Source organism: Myotis nattereri (genome assembly GCF_964212035.1).
Source record: "Myotis nattereri genome assembly, chromosome: 10".
Lineage (NCBI taxonomy): Eukaryota > Metazoa > Chordata > Mammalia > Chiroptera > Vespertilionidae > Myotis > Myotis nattereri.
In genome coordinates, this window is record NC_138085.1 from 8,856,575 (window position 1) to 8,872,180 (window position 15,606).

A 15,606-nucleotide genomic window follows, 5' to 3' on the forward strand; every position below is an offset into this window, starting at 1 on the left:
AATTCACATCTTGAGCTGACCTTCCTTTCCATAGTTTAACAATATTCAATAGTCTTCCATATAAAAAGGAAATCAAATTCTTTATTATACACTGCCATCACTAACACAACCCCCTGTTGCTCATTACTGCGATCTCCACCATCCATCCCACCTATCCCTAATACGAACATAAATTCACTTTTGGACTTACAGTTTCTTCATCCACCCTTCTGTTTGGACTCTTACTCCTTATCTCTACTAGTCTACAATATCGTCGTATTAAGTTTCACTATCTTGAGGCAACAGACACTACTGAAAGGGGCCTGGCCTCTATTTATACACTTTAGGTTAATGAGGAGCCACTCCCTTCAGCTCTGGTTGCCCAAATTCTGTGGTGGCCATGGTGTGGCTTGACATCACAAAGCTTCAGCTAGACCATCCAGGAGGGGCGGGGGTGGCAGAAGATGCAGAAATCTCACACACTCTGGTTATAAAACAGAGACCTTCCTCTTAACGCCAAATATTTTTCCCAAACTGTCCTCTCTCTCTCCAATTTCCTGTAGTTCCATTACAGTCCACCATATGGCAGGGAGGTGGTGTTTCCTCTAAGACAATTCCCATACTCCCCCGTCATTTCAGTGGTCCATTCCACTAGGTTCAGTTAATATAATTTCCTATGATTTTGAGTGTTGTTTTAAGGACTCTTTTATTTTACAACAGTTCCAGATTTACAGAAAAATTGTGAAGATAAAAACCATGGACACCATACCCAATTTCCCTTATTACTGACATCTTACTTACGTTTGGGCAAATGTAACATGAAGTGAATCATCGGTGAAACAGAGTGAAACCTCAATCCTCTAGTATCTCCAATATCCAGCAGTGCTGTTCTAGACTAAGTTGTGAAAGGAAAAACTGGACCAGCTGCGGCATAAAACCTCAGATCTGGAGCTGACCATCCTTTCAAGAACTTATCAAAATTCAATAGTCTACCAGGTAAAAAGGAAATCAAATGCATTATTATAAACTGCCAGCACTAACACAACACCCTGTGCCTCATGACTGCGACCACTACCATCCATCCCACCCCCCGAATCCAAACCTAAATTAAACATCAGCTCCTTTTTTCTTTTCCAGTATGAGAAAGTGTTGTGAAAAAAATCCCCATTCAGACTTCTCCTTGTCCTTATTCTAAGTGTCTGGCTCAGTACGGAATGGCTTCTCTGGTGCCCCAACGTAGGCAATCTACATTACTCCCTTCTCACATCCCTGCCCCCCGCTTAGATCCCTCCCCATCAGTGAAACGGAGTCAAAAATCACTTCTCTAGTATCTCCAATATCCAACAATTCTGTTCTACACCATGATGTTAAAGGATAAACTGTTCCAGTTGTGGCATAAAACTTCCCATCTTGAGCTGACCATCCTTTCACTAGTTTAACAATATTCATTAGTCTGCCATGTGAAAAGAAAATCAAATTCTTTATTATACACTGCCAGCACTAACACCGCAAACTGTTCCTCATGACTGCGACCTGCAGCATCCATCCCACCTACCCCCAATACAAACATAAATTCACTTTTGGACTTGCAGTGTCTTCATCCACCCTTCTATTTGGAGTCTTATTCCTCATCTCTACTAGTCTACAATATCGTCTTATTAAGTTTCGCTATCTTTTTAGGTTTATGAAGAGTCACTCACTTAAGATCTGGTTGCCCAAAATCAGTGGTGGCCATGGTGTGACTTGACATCACAATGCCTCAGCTGGACCATCCAGGAGGGCCGGGGGTAGGAGAAGATGCAGAAATCTCACACACTCTGGTTATAAAACAGAGACCTTCCTCTTAACGCCTAATATTTTTCCCAAACTGTCCTCTCTCTCTCTCATTTCCTGTAGTTCCATTACAGTCCAGCATATGGCAGGGAGGTGGTGTTTCCTCTAAGACAATTCCCATACTCCCCCGTCATTGCAGTGGTCCATTCCACTAGGTTCAGTTAATATAATTTCCTATGATTTTGAGTGTTGTTTTAAGGACTCTTTTATTTTACAACAGTTCCAGATTTACAGAACAATTGTGAAGATAAAATCCATGTACACCATACCCAATTTCCCTTATTACTGACATCTTACTTATGTTTGGGCAAATGTAACATGAAGTGAATCATCGGTGAAACAGAGTGAAACCTCAATCCTCTAGTATCTCCAATATCCAGCAGTGCTGTTCTAGACTAAGTTGTGAAAGGAAAAACTGGACCAGCTGCGGCATAAAACCTCAGATCTGGAGCTGACCATCCTTTCAAGAACTTATCAAAATTCAATAGTCTACCAGGTAAAAAGGAAATCAAATGCATTATTATAAACTGCCAGCACTAACACAACACCCTGTGCCTCATGACTGCGACCACTACCATCCATCCCACCCCCCGAATCCAAACCTAAATTAAACATCAGCTCCTTTTTTCTTTTCCAGTATGAGAAAGTGTTGTGAAAAAAATCCCCATTCAGACTTCTCCTTGTCCTTATTCTAAGTGTCTGGCTCAGTACGGAATGGCTTCTCTGGTGCCCCAACGTAGGCAATCTACATTACTCCCTTCTCACATCCCTGCCCCCCGCTTAGATCCCTCCCCATCAGTGAAACGGAGTCAAAAATCACTTCTCTAGTATCTCCAATATCCAACAATTCTGTTCTACACCATGATGTTAAAGGATAAACTGTTCCAGTTGTGGCATAAAACTTCCCATCTTGAGCTGACCATCCTTTCACTAGTTTAACAATATTCATTAGTCTGCCATGTGAAAAGAAAATCAAATTCTTTATTATACACTGCCAGCACTAACACCGCAAACTGTTCCTCATGACTGCGACCTGCAGCATCCATCCCACCTACCCCCAATACAAACATAAATTCACTTTTGGACTTGCAGTGTCTTCATCCACCCTTCTATTTGGAGTCTTATTCCTCATCTCTACTAGTCTACAATATCGTCTTATTAAGTTTCGCTATCTTTTTAGGTTTATGAAGAGTCACTCACTTAAGATCTGGTTGCCCAAAATCAGTGGTGGCCATGGTGTGACTTGACATCACAATGCCTCAGCTGGACCATCCAGGAGGGCCGGGGGTAGGAGAAGATGCAGAAATCTCACACACTCTGGTTATAAAACAGAGACCTTCCTCTTAACTCCTAACATTTTTCCTAAACTGTCCTCTCTCTCTCTCATTTCCTGTAGTTCCATTAGAGTCCAGCATATGTCAGGGAGGTGGTGTTTCCTCTAAGAAATATCCCATACTCCCCCGACATTTCAGTGGTCCATTCCACTATGTTCACTTGCTACAATTTCCTAGGATTTTGAGTGTTGTTTTAATGGATGTTTCATTTTAGAATAGTTCCACATTTACAGAACAATTGTGAAGATAGTAACCATGTACACCATACTCAATTTCCCTTATTACTAATATATTACTCATGTATAGGTCAAAAGTAACATGAAGTGAATCATCAGTGAAACAGAGTAAAACCTCACTGCTCAAGTATCTCCAATATCCAACAATGCTGTTCTAGACCAAGTTGTTAAAGGAAAAACTGGACCAGTTGTGGCATGAAATTTCAGATATTGAGCTGACCATCCTTTCAAGAGTTTAACATTATTCAATAGTCTACAATGTAAAAGGAAATCAAATTCATTATTATACATTGCCAGCTCTAACACAACACCCAGTTCCTCATGACTGCGACCACCACCATCCATCCAACCCCGAATCTGAAGCTAAAATTAAAAATCAGCTTCTTTTTTCCTTGCCAGTATGCGAAAGTTTTGTGAAAAACATCCCCAATCAGACTTCTCGTTCTCCTGATCTAAGTCTCCGGCTCAGTATGGAATGGCTTGTCTGTTGCCCCAACTAAAGTAATCTACATTACTCCCTTCTCACATGCCTGCCCCCTCCTTAGATCCCTCCCCATCAGTGAAACAGAGTCAAACCTCACTTCTCAAGTATCTTCAATATCCAACAATGCTGTTCTAGACAATGATGTTAAAGGAAAAACTGTACAAGTTGTGGCATAAAATTCACATCTTGAGCTGACCTTCCTTTCCATAGTTTAACAATATTCAATAGTCTTCCATATAAAAAGGAAATCAAATTCTTTATTATACACTGCCATCACTAACACAACCCCCTGTTGCTCATTACTGCGATCTCCACCATCCATCCCACCTATCCCTAATACGAACATAAATTCACTTTTGGACTTACAGTTTCTTCATCCACCCTTCTGTTTGGACTCTTACTCCTTATCTCTACTAGTCTACAATATCGTCGTATTAAGTTTCACTATCTTGAGGCAACAGACACTACTGAAGGGGGCCTGGCCTCTATTTATACACTTTAGGTTAATGAGGAGCCACTCCCTTCAGCTCTGGTTGCCCAAATTCTGTGGTGGCCATGGTGTGGCTTGACATCACAAAGCTTCAGCTAGACCATCCAGGAGGGGCGGGGGTGGCAGAAGATGCAGAAATCTCACACACTCTGGTTATAAAACAGAGACCTTCCTCTTAACGCCTAATATTTTTCCCAAACTGTCCTCTCTCTCTCCAATTTCCTGTAGTTCCATTACAGTCCACCATATGGCAGGGAGGTGGTGTTTCCTCTAAGACAATTCCCATACTCCCCCGTCATTTCAGTGGTCCATTCCACTAGGTTCAGTTAATATAATTTCCTATGATTTTGAGTGTTGTTTTAAGGACTCTTTTATTTTACAACAGTTCCAGATTTACAGAAAAATTGTGAAGATAAAAACCATGGACACCATACCCAATTTCCCTTATTACTGACATCTTACTTACGTTTGGGCAAATGTAACATGAAGTGAATCATCGGTGAAACAGAGTGAAACCTCAATCCTCTAGTATCTCCAATATCCAGCAGTGCTGTTCTAGACTAAGTTGTGAAAGGAAAAACTGGACCAGCTGCGGCATAAAACCTCAGATCTGGAGCTGACCATCCTTTCAAGAATTTATCAAAATTCAATAGTCTACCAGGTAAAAAGGAAATCAAATGCATTATTATACACTGCCAGCACTAACACCCTGTGCCTCATGACTGCGACCACTACCATCCATCCAACCCCCCGAATCCAAACCTAAATTAAACATCAGCTCCTTTTTTCTTTTCCAGTATGAGAAAGTGTTGTGAAAAAAAATCCCCATTCAGACTTCTCCTTGTCCTTATTCTAAGTGTCTGGCTCAGTACGGAATGGCTTCTCTGGTGCCCCAAAGTAGGCAATCTACATTACTCCCTTCTCACATCCCTGCCCCCTGCTGAGATCCCTCCCCATCAGTGAAACAGAGTCAAAAATCACTTCTCTGGTATCTCCAATATCCAACAATTCTGTTCTACACCATGATGTTAAAGTATAAACTGTACCAGTTGTGGCATAAAACTTCCCATCTTGAGCTGACCATCCTTACACTAGTTTAACAATATTCATTAGTCTGCCATGTAAAAAGAAAATCAAATTCTTTATTATACACTGCCAGCACTAACACCACAAACTGTTCCTCATGACTGCGACCTGCAGCATCCATCCCACCTACCCCCAATACAAACATAAATTCACTTTTGGACTTGCAGTGTCTTCATCCACCCTTCTATTTGGAGTCTTATTCCTCATCTCTACTAGTCTACAATATCGTCTTATTAAGTTTCGCTATCTTTTTAGGTTTATGAAGAGTCACTCACTTAAGATCTGGTTGCCCAAAATCAGTGGTGGCCATGGTGTGACTTGACATCACAATGCCTCAGCTGGACCATCCAGGAGGGCCGGGGGTAGGAGAAGATGCAGAAATCTCACACACTCTGGTTATAAAACAGAGACCTTCCTCTTAACGCCTAATATTTTTCCCAAACTGTCCTCTCTCTCTCTCATTTCCTGTAGTTCCATTACAGTCCAGCATATGGCAGGGAGGTGGTGTTTCCTCTAAGACAATTCCCATACTCCCCCGTCATTGCAGTGGTCCATTCCACTAGGTTCAGTTAATATAATTTCCTATGATTTTGAGTGTTGTTTTAAGGACTCTTTTATTTTACAACAGTTCCAGATTTACAGAACAATTGTGAAGATAAAATCCATGTACACCATACCCAATTTCCCTTATTACTGACATCTTACTTATGTTTGGGCAAATGTAACATGAAGTGAATCATCGGTGAAACAGAGTGAAACCTCAATCCTCTAGTATCTCCAATATCCAGCAGTGCTGTTCTAGACTAAGTTGTGAAAGGAAAAACTGGACCAGCTGCGGCATAAAACCTCAGATCTGGAGCTGACCATCCTTTCAAGAACTTATCAAAATTCAATAGTCTACCAGGTAAAAAGGAAATCAAATGCATTATTATAAACTGCCAGCACTAACACAACACCCTGTGCCTCATGACTGCGACCACTACCATCCATCCCACCCCCCGAATCCAAACCTAAATTAAACATCAGCTCCTTTTTTCTTTTCCAGTATGAGAAAGTGTTGTGAAAAAAATCCCCATTCAGACTTCTCCTTGTCCTTATTCTAAGTGTCTGGCTCAGTACGGAATGGCTTCTCTGGTGCCCCAACGTAGGCAATCTACATTACTCCCTTCTCACATCCCTGCCCCCCGCTTAGATCCCTCCCCATCAGTGAAACGGAGTCAAAAATCACTTCTCTAGTATCTCCAATATCCAACAATTCTGTTCTACACCATGATGTTAAAGGATAAACTGTTCCAGTTGTGGCATAAAACTTCCCATCTTGAGCTGACCATCCTTTCACTAGTTTAACAATATTCATTAGTCTGCCATGTGAAAAGAAAATCAAATTCTTTATTATACACTGCCAGCACTAACACCGCAAACTGTTCCTCATGACTGCGACCTGCAGCATCCATCCCACCTACCCCCAATACAAACATAAATTCACTTTTGGACTTGCAGTGTCTTCATCCACCCTTCTATTTGGAGTCTTATTCCTCATCTCTACTAGTCTACAATATCGTCTTATTAAGTTTCGCTATCTTTTTAGGTTTATGAAGAGTCACTCACTTAAGATCTGGTTGCCCAAAATCAGTGGTGGCCATGGTGTGACTTGACATCACAATGCCTCAGCTGGACCATCCAGGAGGGCCGGGGGTAGGAGAAGATGCAGAAATCTCACACACTCTGGTTATAAAACAGAGACCTTCCTCTTAACTCCTAACATTTTTCCTAAACTGTCCTCTCTCTCTCTCATTTCCTGTAGTTCCTTTAGAGTCCAGCATATGGCAGGGAGGTGGTGTTTCCTCTAAGAAAATTCCCATACTCCCCCGACATTTCAGTGGTCCATTCCACTATGTTCACTTGCTACAATTTCCTAGGATTTTGAGTGTTGTTTTAATGGATGTTTCATTTTAGAATAGTTCCACATTTACAGAACAATTGTGAAGATAGTAACCATGTACACCATACTCAATTTCCCTTATTACTAATATATTACTCATGTATAGGTCAAAAGTAACATGAAGTGAATCATCAGTGAAACAGAGTAAAACCTCACTGCTCAAGTATCTCCAATATCCAACAATGCTGTTCTAGACCAAGTTGTTAAAGGAAAAACTGGACCAGTTGTGGCATGAAATTTCAGATATTGAGCTGACCATCCTTTCAAGAGTTTAACATTATTCAATAGTCTACAATGTAAAAGGAAATCAAATTCATTATTATACATTGCCAGCTCTAACACAACACCCAGTTCCTCATGACTGCGACCACCACCATCCATCCAACCCCGAATCTGAAGCTAAAATTAAAAATCAGCTTCTTTTTTCCTTGCCAGTATGCGAAAGTTTTGTGAAAAACATCCCCAATCAGACTTCTCGTTCTCCTGATCTAAGTCTCCGGCTCAGTATGGAATGGCTTGTCTGTTGCCCCAACTAAAGTAATCTACATTACTCCCTTCTCACATGCCTGCCCCCTCCTTAGATCCCTCCCCATCAGTGAAACAGAGTCAAACCTCACTTCTCAAGTATCTTCAATATCCAACAATGCTGTTCTAGACAATGATGTTAAAGGAAAAACTGTACAAGTTGTGGCATAAAATTCACATCTTGAGCTGACCTTCCTTTCCATAGTTTAACAATATTCAATAGTCTTCCATATAAAAAGGAAATCAAATTCTTTATTATACACTGCCATCACTAACACAACCCCCTGTTGCTCATTACTGCGATCTCCACCATCCATCCCACCTATCCCTAATACGAACATAAATTCACTTTTGGACTTACAGTTTCTTCATCCACCCTTCTGTTTGGACTCTTACTCCTTATCTCTACTAGTCTACAATATCGTCGTATTAAGTTTCACTATCTTGAGGCAACAGACACTACTGAAAGGGGCCTGGCCTCTATTTATACACTTTAGGTTAATGAGGAGCCACTCCCTTCAGCTCTGGTTGCCCAAATTCTGTGGTGGCCATGGTGTGGCTTGACATCACAAAGCTTCAGCTAGACCATCCAGGAGGGGCGGGGGTGGCAGAAGATGCAGAAATCTCACACACTCTGGTTATAAAACAGAGACCTTCCTCTTAACGCCAAATATTTTTCCCAAACTGTCCTCTCTCTCTCCAATTTCCTGTAGTTCCATTACAGTCCACCATATGGCAGGGAGGTGGTGTTTCCTCTAAGACAATTCCCATACTCCCCCGTCATTTCAGTGGTCCATTCCACTAGGTTCAGTTAATATAATTTCCTATGATTTTGAGTGTTGTTTTAAGGACTCTTTTATTTTACAACAGTTCCAGATTTACAGAAAAATTGTGAAGATAAAAACCATGGACACCATACCCAATTTCCCTTATTACTGACATCTTACTTACGTTTGGGCAAATGTAACATGAAGTGAATCATCGGTGAAACAGAGTGAAACCTCAATCCTCTAGTATCTCCAATATCCAGCAGTGCTGTTCTAGACTAAGTTGTGAAAGGAAAAACTGGACCAGCTGCGGCATAAAACCTCAGATCTGGAGCTGACCATCCTTTCAAGAACTTATCAAAATTCAATAGTCTACCAGGTAAAAAGGAAATCAAATGCATTATTATAAACTGCCAGCACTAACACAACACCCTGTGCCTCATGACTGCGACCACTACCATCCATCCCACCCCCCGAATCCAAACCTAAATTAAACATCAGCTCCTTTTTTCTTTTCCAGTATGAGAAAGTGTTGTGAAAAAAATCCCCATTCAGACTTCTCCTTGTCCTTATTCTAAGTGTCTGGCTCAGTACGGAATGGCTTCTCTGGTGCCCCAACGTAGGCAATCTACATTACTCCCTTCTCACATCCCTGCCCCCCGCTTAGATCCCTCCCCATCAGTGAAACGGAGTCAAAAATCACTTCTCTAGTATCTCCAATATCCAACAATTCTGTTCTACACCATGATGTTAAAGGATAAACTGTTCCAGTTGTGGCATAAAACTTCCCATCTTGAGCTGACCATCCTTTCACTAGTTTAACAATATTCATTAGTCTGCCATGTGAAAAGAAAATCAAATTCTTTATTATACACTGCCAGCACTAACACCGCAAACTGTTCCTCATGACTGCGACCTGCAGCATCCATCCCACCTACCCCCAATACAAACATAAATTCACTTTTGGACTTGCAGTGTCTTCATCCACCCTTCTATTTGGAGTCTTATTCCTCATCTCTACTAGTCTACAATATCGTCTTATTAAGTTTCGCTATCTTTTTAGGTTTATGAAGAGTCACTCACTTAAGATCTGGTTGCCCAAAATCAGTGGTGGCCATGGTGTGACTTGACATCACAATGCCTCAGCTGGACCATCCAGGAGGGCCGGGGGTAGGAGAAGATGCAGAAATCTCACACACTCTGGTTATAAAACAGAGACCTTCCTCTTAACGCCTAATATTTTTCCCAAACTGTCCTCTCTCTCTCTCATTTCCTGTAGTTCCATTACAGTCCAGCATATGGCAGGGAGGTGGTGTTTCCTCTAAGACAATTCCCATACTCCCCCGTCATTGCAGTGGTCCATTCCACTAGGTTCAGTTAATATAATTTCCTATGATTTTGAGTGTTGTTTTAAGGACTCTTTTATTTTACAACAGTTCCAGATTTACAGAACAATTGTGAAGATAAAATCCATGTACACCATACCCAATTTCCCTTATTACTGACATCTTACTTATGTTTGGGCAAATGTAACATGAAGTGAATCATCGGTGAAACAGAGTGAAACCTCAATCCTCTAGTATCTCCAATATCCAGCAGTGCTGTTCTAGACTAAGTTGTGAAAGGAAAAACTGGACCAGCTGCGGCATAAAACCTCAGATCTGGAGCTGACCATCCTTTCAAGAACTTATCAAAATTCAATAGTCTACCAGGTAAAAAGGAAATCAAATGCATTATTATAAACTGCCAGCACTAACACAACACCCTGTGCCTCATGACTGCGACCACTACCATCCATCCCACCCCCCGAATCCAAACCTAAATTAAACATCAGCTCCTTTTTTCTTTTCCAGTATGAGAAAGTGTTGTGAAAAAAATCCCCATTCAGACTTCTCCTTGTCCTTATTCTAAGTGTCTGGCTCAGTACGGAATGGCTTCTCTGGTGCCCCAACGTAGGCAATCTACATTACTCCCTTCTCACATCCCTGCCCCCCGCTTAGATCCCTCCCCATCAGTGAAACGGAGTCAAAAATCACTTCTCTAGTATCTCCAATATCCAACAATTCTGTTCTACACCATGATGTTAAAGGATAAACTGTTCCAGTTGTGGCATAAAACTTCCCATCTTGAGCTGACCATCCTTTCACTAGTTTAACAATATTCATTAGTCTGCCATGTGAAAAGAAAATCAAATTCTTTATTATACACTGCCAGCACTAACACCGCAAACTGTTCCTCATGACTGCGACCTGCAGCATCCATCCCACCTACCCCCAATACAAACATAAATTCACTTTTGGACTTGCAGTGTCTTCATCCACCCTTCTATTTGGAGTCTTATTCCTCATCTCTACTAGTCTACAATATCGTCTTATTAAGTTTCGCTATCTTTTTAGGTTTATGAAGAGTCACTCACTTAAGATCTGGTTGCCCAAAATCAGTGGTGGCCATGGTGTGACTTGACATCACAATGCCTCAGCTGGACCATCCAGGAGGGCCGGGGGTAGGAGAAGATGCAGAAATCTCACACACTCTGGTTATAAAACAGAGACCTTCCTCTTAACTCCTAACATTTTTCCTAAACTGTCCTCTCTCTCTCTCATTTCCTGTAGTTCCATTAGAGTCCAGCATATGGCAGGGAGGTGGTGTTTCCTCTAAGAAATATCCCATACTCCCCCGACATTTCAGTGGTCCATTCCACTATGTTCACTTGCTACAATTTCCTAGGATTTTGAGTGTTGTTTTAATGGATGTTTCATTTTAGAATAGTTCCACATTTACAGAACAATTGTGAAGATAGTAACCATGTACACCATGCTCAATTTCCCTTATTACTAATATATTACTCATGTATAGGTCAAAAGTAACATGAAGTGAATCATCAGTGAAACAGAGTAAAACCTCACTGCTCAAGTATCTCCAATATCCAACAATGCTGTTCTAGACCAAGTTGTTAAAGGAAAAACTGGACCAGTTGTGGCATGAAATTTCAGATATTGAGCTGACCATCCTTTCAAGAGTTTAACATTATTCAATAGTCTACAATGTAAAAGGAAATCAAATTCATTATTATACATTGCCAGCTCTAACACAACACCCAGTTCCTCATGACTGCGACCACCACCATCCATCCAACCCCGAATCTGAAGCTAAAATTAAAAATCAGCTTCTTTTTTCCTTGCCAGTATGCGAAAGTTTTGTGAAAAACATCCCCAATCAGACTTCTCGTTCTCCTGATCTAAGTCTCCGGCTCAGTATGGAATGGCTTGTCTGTTGCCCCAACTAAAGTAATCTACATTACTCCCTTCTCACATGCCTGCCCCCTCCTTAGATCCCTCCCCATCAGTGAAACAGAGTCAAACCTCACTTCTCAAGTATCTTCAATATCCAACAATGCTGTTCTAGACAATGATGTTAAAGGAAAAACTGTACAAGTTGTGGCATAAAATTCACATCTTGAGCTGACCTTCCTTTCCATAGTTTAACAATATTCAATAGTCTTCCATATAAAAAGGAAATCAAATTCTTTATTATACACTGCCATCACTAACACAACCCCCTGTTGCTCATTACTGCGATCTCCACCATCCATCCCACCTATCCCTAATACGAACATAAATTCACTTTTGGACTTACAGTTTCTTCATCCACCCTTCTGTTTGGACTCTTACTCCTTATCTCTACTAGTCTACAATATCGTCGTATTAAGTTTCACTATCTTGAGGCAACAGACACTACTGAAGGGGGCCTGGCCTCTATTTATACACTTTAGGTTAATGAGGAGCCACTCCCTTCAGCTCTGGTTGCCCAAATTCTGTGGTGGCCATGGTGTGGCTTGACATCACAAAGCTTCAGCTAGACCATCCAGGAGGGGCGGGGGTGGCAGAAGATGCAGAAATCTCACACACTCTGGTTATAAAACAGAGACCTTCCTCTTAACGCCTAATATTTTTCCCAAACTGTCCTCTCTCTCTCCAATTTCCTGTAGTTCCATTACAGTCCACCATATGGCAGGGAGGTGGTGTTTCCTCTAAGACAATTCCCATACTCCCCCGTCATTTCAGTGGTCCATTCCACTAGGTTCAGTTAATATAATTTCCTATGATTTTGAGTGTTGTTTTAAGGACTCTTTTATTTTACAACAGTTCCAGATTTACAGAAAAATTGTGAAGATAAAAACCATGGACACCATACCCAATTTCCCTTATTACTGACATCTTACTTACGTTTGGGCAAATGTAACATGAAGTGAATCATCGGTGAAACAGAGTGAAACCTCAATCCTCTAGTATCTCCAATATCCAGCAGTGCTGTTCTAGACTAAGTTGTGAAAGGAAAAACTGGACCAGCTGCGGCATAAAACCTCAGATCTGGAGCTGACCATCCTTTCAAGAATTTATCAAAATTCAATAGTCTACCAGGTAAAAAGGAAATCAAATGCATTATTATACACTGCCAGCACTAACACCCTGTGCCTCATGACTGCGACCACTACCATCCATCCAACCCCCCGAATCCAAACCTAAATTAAACATCAGCTCCTTTTTTCTTTTCCAGTATGAGAAAGTGTTGTGAAAAAAAATCCCCATTCAGACTTCTCCTTGTCCTTATTCTAAGTGTCTGGCTCAGTACGGAATGGCTTCTCTGGTGCCCCAAAGTAGGCAATCTACATTACTCCCTTCTCACATCCCTGCCCCCTGCTGAGATCCCTCCCCATCAGTGAAACAGAGTCAAAAATCACTTCTCTGGTATCTCCAATATCCAACAATTCTGTTCTACACCATGATGTTAAAGTATAAACTGTACCAGTTGTGGCATAAAACTTCCCATCTTGAGCTGACCATCCTTACACTAGTTTAACAATATTCATTAGTCTGCCATGTAAAAAGAAAATCAAATTCTTTATTATACACTGCCAGCACTAACACCACAAACTGTTCCTCATGACTGCGACCTGCAGCATCCATCCCACCTACCCCCAATACAAACATAAATTCACTTTTGGACTTGCAGTGTCTTCATCCACCCTTCTATTTGGAGTCTTATTCCTCATCTCTACTAGTCTACAATATCGTCTTATTAAGTTTCGCTATCTTTTTAGGTTTATGAAGAGTCACTCACTTAAGATCTGGTTGCCCAAAATCAGTGGTGGCCATGGTGTGACTTGACATCACAATGCCTCAGCTGGACCATCCAGGAGGGCCGGGGGTAGGAGAAGATGCAGAAATCTCACACACTCTGGTTATAAAACAGAGACCTTCCTCTTAACTCCTAACATTTTTCCTAAACTGTCCTCTCTCTCTCTCATTTCCTGTAGTTCCATTAGAGTCCAGCATATGGCAGGGAGGTGGTGTTTCCTCTAAGAAAATTCCCATACTCCCCCGACATTTCAGTGGTCCATTCCACTATGTTCACTTGCTACAATTTCCTAGGATTTTGAGTGTTGTTTTAATGGATGTTTCATTTTAGAATAGTTCCACATTTACAGAACAATTGTGAAGATAGTAACCATGTACACCATACTCAATTTCCCTTATTACTAATATATTACTCATGTATAGGTCAAAAGTAACATGAAGTGAATCATCAGTGAAACAGAGTAAAACCTCACTGCTCAAGTATCTCCAATATCCAACAATGCTGTTCTAGACCAAGTTGTTAAAGGAAAAACTGGACCAGTTGTGGCATGAAATTTCAGATATTGAGCTGACCATCCTTTCAAGAGTTTAACATTATTCAATAGTCTACAATGTAAAAGGAAATCAAATTCATTATTATACATTGCCAGCTCTAACACAACACCCAGTTCCTCATGACTGCGACCACCACCATCCATCCAACCCCGAATCTGAAGCTAAAATTAAAAATCAGCTTCTTTTTTCCTTGCCAGTATGCGAAAGTTTTGTGAAAAACATCCCCAATCAGACTTCTCGTTCTCCTGATCTAAGTCTCCGGCTCAGTATGGAATGGCTTGTCTGTTGCCCCAACTAAAGTAATCTACATTACTCCCTTCTCACATGCCTGCCCCCTCCTTAGATCCCTCCCCATCAGTGAAACAGAGTCAAACCTCACTTCTCTAGTATCTCCAATATCCAACAATGCTGTTCTAGACAATGATGTTAAAGGAAAAACTGTACAAGTTGTGGCATAAAATTCACATCTTGAGCTGACCTTCCTTTCCATGGTTTAACAATGTTCAATAGTCTTCCATATAAAAAGGAAATCAAATTCTTTATTATACACTGCCATCACTAACACAACCCCCTGTTGCTCATTACTGCGATCTCCACCATCCATCCCACCTATCCCTAATACGAACATAAATTCACTTTTGGACTTACAGTTTCTTCATCCACCCTTCTGTTTGGACTCTTACTCCTTATCTCTACTAGTCTACAATATCGTCGTATTAAGTTTCACTATCTTGAGGCAACAGACACTACTGAAGGGGGCCTGGCCTCTATTTATACACTTTAGGTTAATGAGGAGCCACTCCCTTCAGCTCTGGTTGCCCAAATTCTGTGGTGGCCATGGTGTGGCTTGACATCACAAAGCTTCAGCTAGACCATCCAGGAGGGGCGGGGGTGGCAGAAGATGCAGAAATCTCACACACTCTGGTTATAAAACAGAGACCTTCCTCTTAACGCCTAATATTTTTCCCAAACTGTCCTCTCTCTCTCTCATTTCCTGTAGTTCCATTACAGTCCAGCATATGGCAGGGAGGTGGTGTTTCCTCTAAGACAATTCCCATACTCCCCCGTCATTGCAGTGGTCCATTCCACTAGGTTCAGTTAATATAATTTCCTATGATTTTGAGTGTTGTTTTAAGGACTCTTTTATTTTACAACAGTTCCAGATTTACAGAACAATTGTGAAGATAAAATCCATGTACACCATACCCAATTTCCCTTATTACTGACATCTTACTTA